We start from the raw sequence: 7515 nt of genomic DNA, 5'->3' as shown, positions 1-7515 counted from the left end.
GAGTCAGACTCGGTCGTTGCGGCCCACCCGAGCCCGCACGCCTCACGCGGAGGGGTCATACGCCCCGGCGGCCACGATAGACGTCCTCCCGCTTCGCGGTGGTCGGGAGGGCTTAGCGGATAGGTGCAGATGCGGGGGCGGCTTCCCGAGATAGCCGTCCCTAGGTTAGGCGAGGGTTTGAGAAACATCTTTCGCGGTAGACCGGCGCGGCCGGCGGACGCCCACGTGGCGTGCCGCGAGTCGGATCGCGCGCTCGGCCTCCGTTGATGGCCGCTAGGTGCGTGCGTGGAATCGGGGCGTCTCGGTCTCGCTGCCGTACGGCTCGCGCTAGGCCTGCGGGGGCGGCGTCGGAGCGCGCGCTCGCGCGGCGGCCGTAGCGCTAGAGGGCGACCCGCAAGTGGGGAGGAACCGTCCACCCAACGCCGGCGCTAGCCGGGGCCGGTGGGGGCCCTACCAAGGCGGGTCATGGTCGCATGTCGGTCGGTCCGGCCTCTGTTTACCGAGGCGGCCGGCACCTCCATCTGCCTTGGATGCCCCGAATCCGCAGACTTTCCTCCGGCCTCAGCTTAACGAGACGGCCGTTGCCTCCATCCTTGGATGTTAACATTCGCAGAGTTTCAGCTCCGGGCTAGGGCGGGTGAAGTCGTCTCGAACCACGTGCCTGAAGGCCGCCTCGCGCCGGATGCAGGCCCCGCTCTGTCGTGCGGTGTGACCGTCCAACGCGGGCATCGCTAGATTAGCCGTGGCCACGATCCTTCCGCACCGCGAGCCTTTCGCCCTCGGCCGGTGGTCGCTCAGTTCGCGGGCCGCTGATCCCGCTCCATCTCTCCGGCCTGTGTTTAAGGAGGCGGCCGCTCCTCCTTCCTTGGATGGACCATTCGCATATTTTTCGCCCGGCCTGTGTTTAAGGAGGCGGCCGGTCCTCCTTCCTTGGATGGACCATTCGCATATTTTTCGCCCGGCCTGTGTTTAAGGAGGCGGCCGGTAACTCCCTTTCTTGGATGAGACCCAACATTCGCATATTTTTCGCCCGGCCTGTGTTTAAGGAGGCGGCCGGTCCTCCCATTCTGCCAGTGTTCCTTGGACTTTGAAAATTTCAAAGTCTTTCCGCTCCGGGCTAGGGCGGGTGAGGTCGTCTCGAACCACGTGCCTGAAGGCCGCCTCGCGCCAGATGCGGCCCCGCTCTGTCGTGCGGTGTGACCGTCCAACGCGGGCATCGCTAGATTAGCCGTGGCCACGATCCTTCCACACCGCGAGCCTTTCGCCCTCGGCCGGTGTCGGTCAACGTGTGGGTGGGGGGGAAGGACGGCTGCCGGGAGCAGACAGCCGTCCCCGGGTGGGGTGTACAGTCCTTCCACCGCGGCCGCCGGGAGCAGACGGCCGTCGAGCGATTCTGCCATTGTTCCTAGGACTTTGTACATTTTAAAGACCCTCCGCGCGGGCCGCTGATCCCGCTCGGTCGCTCCGGCCTGTGTTTAAGGAGGCGGCCGGTCCTCCCATTCTGCCAGTGTTCCTTGGACTTTGAATATTTCAAAGTCTTTTCGCTCCGGGCTAGGGCGGGTGAGGTCGTCTCGAACCACGTGCCTGAAGGCCGCCTCGCGCCGGATGCAGGCCCCGCTCTGTCGTGCGGTGTGACCGTCCAACGCGGGCATCGCTAGATTAGCCGTGGCCACGATCCTTCCACACCGCGAGCCTTTCGCCCTCGGCCGGTGTCGGTCAACGTGTGGGGTGGGGGGGAAGGACGGCTGCCGGGAGCAGACAGCCGTCCCCGGGTGGGGTGTACAGTCCCTTCACCGCGGCCGCCGGGAGCAGACGGCCGTCGAGCGATTCTGCCATTGTCCCTAGGACTTTGTACATTTCAAAGACCCTGCGCGCGGGCCGCTGATCCCGCTCGGTCGCTCCGGCCTGTGTTTAAGGAGGCGGCCGGTCCTCCCATTCTGCCAGTGTTCCTTGGACTTTGAAAAGTCTTTCCGCTCCGGGCTAGGGCGGGTGAGGTCGTCTCGAACCACGTGCCTGAAGGCCGCCTCGCGCCGGATGCAGGCCCCGCTCTGTCGTGCGGTGTGACCGTCCAACGCGGGCATCGCTAGATTAGCCGTGGCCACGATCCTTCCACACCGCGAGCCTTTCGCCCTCGGCTGATGTTCAACCAACGTGTGGGGAGGGGGTTATGGACGGCTGCCGGGAGCAGACAGCCGTCCCCGGGAGGGGAGACTTCACGGCGGCCGCCGGGAGCAGACGGCCGTCGAGAGATTCTGCCAGTGTTCCTTGGACTTTGACTATTTCAAAGTCTTTCCGCTCCGGGCTAGGGCGGGTGAGGTCGTCTCGAACCACGTGCCTGAAGGCCGCCTCGCGCCGGATGCAGGCCCCGCTCTGTCGTGCGGTGTGACCGTCCAACGCGGGCATCGCTAGATTAGCCGTGGCCACGATCCTTCCACACCGCGAGCCTTTCGCCCTCGGCCGGTGTTCGCTCAACGCGCGGGCCGCTGATCCCGCTCCATCTCTCCGGCCTGTGTTTAAGGAGGCGGCCGGTCCTCCCATTCTGCCAGTGTTCCTTGGACTTTGAAAATTTCAAAGTCTTTCCGCTCCGGGCTAGGGCGGGTGAGGTCGTCTCGAGCCACGTGCCTGAAGGCCGCCTCGCGCCGGATGCAGGCCCCGCTCTGTCGTGCGGTGTGACCGTCCAACGCGGGCATCGCTAGATTAGCCGTGGCCACGATCCTTCCACACCGCGAGCCTTTCGCCCTCGGCTGGTGTTCGTCCAACGTGTGGGGAGGGGGTTAAGGACGGCTGCCGGGAGCAGACAGCCGTCCCCGGGAGGGGAGACTTCACGGCGGCCGCCGGGAGCAGACGGCCGTCGAGAGATTCTGCCAGCGTTCCTTGTACTTTGAATATTTCACAGCCGTGCTCGCACTTAGGAAATTTTCGAGCGCTGTGGCACTTAGACATTTTTCGTCAAGCGTGGCACTTAGAAATTTTTCGTCAAGAGAGGCACTTAGACATTTTTCGTCAAGAGTGACACTTAGAAAATTTTTCACTCTCTTTGTGCCTTCCAGGGTGCTGTGCAACCCTGCGTGTTGTGTTCCCACCGAGCAAGGGGCGCTGCTGGCGGCCATGACCAAGCGCTCGGCACCGGGCCCTTTCATTTTGTGGGGTAAATTATGCGCCCCCCATGCTCGTTCTGACTATATTTTGCGAAAGGGGGGTAAATCGTTGATGAGTACGCTGACTAGGGGGACCATTTAGCGTACTCTGGCGCACCTGAAGACCAAAGTTGGTACTGCACCCTCCCCCTGGTACCCCAGCCCCTGGTACCTAAAGAGGGAGAGGCCGAATTTTCGCTTTTTGGGGCCGACCGAGGGAACCAGCCGAGGCGGACACTTTTCGGCTCAAGAGCCGTTGGCACTTAGAAAAAATTCGCACAAGTTGGCAGGGCTACCAGGGGAAGAGGCCGAATTTTCGCTTTTGAAGGCCGACCGCGGGAACCAGCCGAGGCGGACACTTTTCGGCTCAAGAGCCGTTGGCACTTAGAAAATATTTGCCAAACTTGGCTTGACTTCCAGGAGAAGAGGCCGAATTTTCACTTTTGGTGGCCGACCTGGGGAACCAGCCGAGGCGGACACTTTTCGGCTCAAGAGCCGTTGGCACTTAGAAAATATTTGCCAAACTTGGCTTGACTTCCAGGAGAAGAGGCCGAATTTTCACTTTTGGTGGCCGTTATGGGGAACCAGCCGAGGCGGACACTTTTCGGCTCAAGAGCCGTTGGCACTTAGAAAATATTTGCCAAACATGGCTTGACTTCCAGGAGAAGAGGCCGAATTTTCACTTTTGGTGGCCGTTATGGGGAACCAGCCGAGGCGGACACTTTACGCTGGTTGAGTCGTTGGCACTTAGAAAATATTTGCCAAACTTGGCTTGACTTCCAGGAGAAGAGGCCGAATTTTCACTTTTGGTGGCCGACCTGGGGAACCAGCCGAGGCGGACACTTTACGCTGGTTGAGTCGTTGGCACTTAGAAAATATCTGCCAAACTTGGCTTGACTTCCAGGAGAAGAGGCCGAATTTTCACTTTTGGTGACCGACCTGGGGAACCAGCCGAGGCGGACACTTTACGCTGGTTGAGTCGTTGGCACTTAGAAAATATTTGCCAAACTTGGCTTGACTTCCAGGAGAAGAGGCCGAATTTTCACTTTTGGTGGCCGACCTGGGGAACCAGCCGAGGCGGACACTTTACGCTGGTTGAGTCGTTGGCACTTAGAAAATATTTGCCAAACTTGGCTTGACTTCCAGGAGAAGAGGCCGAATTTTCACTTTTGGTGGCCGACCTGGGGAACCAGCCGAGGCGGACACTTTACGCTGGTTGAGTCGTTGGCACTTAGAAAATATTTGCCAAACTTGGCTTGACTTCCAGGAGAAGAGGCCGAATTTTCACTTTTTGTGGCCGACCTGGGGAACCAGCCGAGGCGGACACTTTACGCTGGTTGAGTCGTTGGCACTTAGAAAATATTTGCCAAACTTGGCTTGACTTCCAGGAGAAGAGGCCGAATTTTCACTTTTGGTGGCCGACCTGGGGAACCAGCCGAGGCGGACACTTTACGCTGGTTGAGTCGTTGGCACTTAGAAAATATTTGCCAAACTTGGCTTGACTTCCAGGAGAAGAGGCCGAATTTTCACTTTTGGTGGTCGTTATGGGGAACCAGCCGAGGCGGACACTTTAGGCTGGTTGAGTCGTTGGCACTTAGAAAATATTTGCCAAACTTGGCTTGACTTCCAGGAGAAGAGGCCGAATTTTCACTTTTGTTGGCCGTTATGGGGAACCAGCCGAGGCGGACACTTTACGCTGGTTGAGTCGTTGGCACTCAGAAAATATTCGCCAAACTTGGCCAGACTTCCAGGAGAAGAGGCCGAATTTTCACTTGTGGTACCCGACCTGGGGAACCAGCCGAGGCGGACACTTTAGGCTGGTTGAGTCGTTGGCACTTAGAAAATATTCGCCAAACTTGGCCAGACTTCCAGGAGAAGAGGCCGAATTTTCACTTGTGGTACCCGACCTGGGGAACCAGCCGAGGCGGACACTTTAGGCTGGTTGAGTCGTTGGCACTTAGAAAATATTCGCCAAACTTGGCCAGACTTCCAGGAGAAGAGGCCGAATTTTCACTTGTGGTACCCGACCTGGGGAACCAGCCGAGGCGGACACTTTACGCTGGTTGAGTCGTTGGCACTTAGAAAATATTTGCCAAACTTGGCTTGACTTCCAGGAGAAGAGGCCGAATTTTCACTTTTGGTGGCCGTTATGGGGAACCAGCCGAGGCGGACACTTTACGCTGGTCGAGTCGTTGGCACTTAGAAAATATTCGCCAAACTTGGCCAGACTTCCAGGAGAAGAGGCCGAATTTTCACTTGTGGTGGCCGCTATGGGGAACCAGCCGAGGCGGACACTTTACGCTGGTCGAGTCGTTGGCACTTAGAAAATATTCGCCAAACTTGGCCAGACTTCCAGGAGAAGAGGCCGAATTTTCACTTGTTCTGGCCGTTATGGGGAACCAGCCGAGGCGGACACTTTACGCTGGTTGAGTCGTTGGCACTTAGAAAATATTCGCCAAACTTGGCCAGACTTCCAGGAGAAGAGGCCGAATTTTCACTTGTTCTGGCCGACCTGGGGAACCAGACGAGGCGGACACATCACCCCGCAAGTGACGTTGGCACTTAGAAAATATTCGCCAAACTTGGCCAGACTTCCAGGAGAAGAGGCCGAATTTTCACTTGTTCTGGCCGACCTGGGGAACCAGACGAGGCGGACACATCACCCCGCAAGTGCCGTTGGCACTTTGAAAATATTCGCCAAACTTGGCCAGACTTCCAGGAGAAGAGGCCGAATTTTCACTTGTGGTGGCCGCTATGGGGAACCAGCTGAGGCGGACACTTTACGCTGGTCGAGTCGTTGGCACTTGGAAAATATTTGCCAAACTTGGCCAGACTTCCAGGAGAAGAGGCCGAATTTTCACTTGTTCTGGCCGTTATGGGGAACCAGCCGAGGCGGACACTTTACGGCTGTTGAGTCGTTGGCACTTTGAAAATATTCGCCAAACTTGGCCGGACTTCCAGGAGAAGAGGCCGAATTTTCACTTGTTCTGGCCGACCTGGGGAACCAGACGAGGCGGACACATCACCCCGCAAGTGCCGTTGGCACTTTGAAAATATTCGCCAAACTTGGCCGGACTTCCAGGAGAAGAGGCCGAATTTTCGCTTTTTCTGGCCGACCTGGGGAACCAGACGAGGCGGACACATCACCCCGCAAGTGCCGTTGGCACTTTGAAAATATTCGAAACTTCCATCAAACACACATCGGCTTTTTCGCCGTCGCTGTCCGGCCTGGGCACCATCGTGGCTCGGACAGTTCGTGTGCCAGCTTCCGTTGGCACTTAGAACATTTTTCAAAATAAAAATAAACAGTCCTGCACATACGTGCCGACTATATTTTGCGAAAGGGGAGTAAACCGATGAGTACACTAACTAGGGGGACCAACAGACCGTAGTGGTCTCCCCTGGTACCTAAATGCATACCCCTGGTACCTAAATGCATACCCCTGGTACCTCAGCGACTACCCCTGGTACCTAAATGCGTACCCCTGGTACCTCAGAGAGGCCGAATTTTCACATTCCGTGGCCGAACTAGGGAACCGGACGAGTCGGACACTTTTCCGGGAGAGACCCGATGGCACTTAGAAAATTTTCGCTCAAGTTGGCAGGACTTCCAGAGCAAGAGGCCGAATTTTCACATTATGTGGCCGAACTAGGGAACCGGACGAGTCGGACACTTTTCCGGGAGAGACCCGATGGCACTTAGAAAATATTCGCTCAAGTTGGCAGGACTTCCAGAGCAAGAGGCCGAATTTTCACTTTTTCTGGCCGACTCGGGGAACCAGCCGAGTCGGACACTTTTCCGGGCAAGACCCGATGGCACTTAGAAAATATTCGCTCAAGTTGGCAGGACTTCCAGAGCAAGAGGCCGAATTTTCACATTATGTGGCCGAACTAGGGAACCGGACGAGTCGGACACTTTTCCGGGAGAGACCCGATGGCACTTAGAAAATATTCGCTCAAGTTGGCAGGACTTCCAGAGCAAGAGGCCGAATTTTCACATTATGTGGCCGAACTAGGGAACCAGCCGAGTCGGACACTTTTCCGGGCAAGACCCGATGGCACTTAGAAAATATTCGCTCAAGTTGGCGGGACTTCCAGAGCAAGAGGCCGAATTTTCACATTATGTGGCCGAACTAGGGAACCGGACGAGTCGGACACTTTTCCGGGAGAGACCCGATGGCACTTTGAAAATTTTCGCTCAAGTTGGCAGGACTTCCAGAGCAAGAGGCCGAATTTTCACATTATGTGGCCGAACTAGGGAACCGGACGGGTCGGACACTTTTCCGGGAGAGACCCGATGGCACTTAGAAAATATTCGCTCAAGTTGGCAGGACTTCCAGAGCAAGAGGCCGAATTTTCACATTATGTGGCCGAACTA

This window comes from Syngnathus floridae, unplaced genomic scaffold (assembly GCF_059516105.1).
Source record: "Syngnathus floridae isolate MCC-2025c unplaced genomic scaffold, RoL_Sflo_1.0 HiC_scaffold_54, whole genome shotgun sequence".
Lineage (NCBI taxonomy): Eukaryota > Metazoa > Chordata > Actinopteri > Syngnathiformes > Syngnathidae > Syngnathus > Syngnathus floridae.
The sequence above is the reverse complement of the archived record's forward strand: the minus strand, read 5'-3'. Positions refer to the sequence as shown.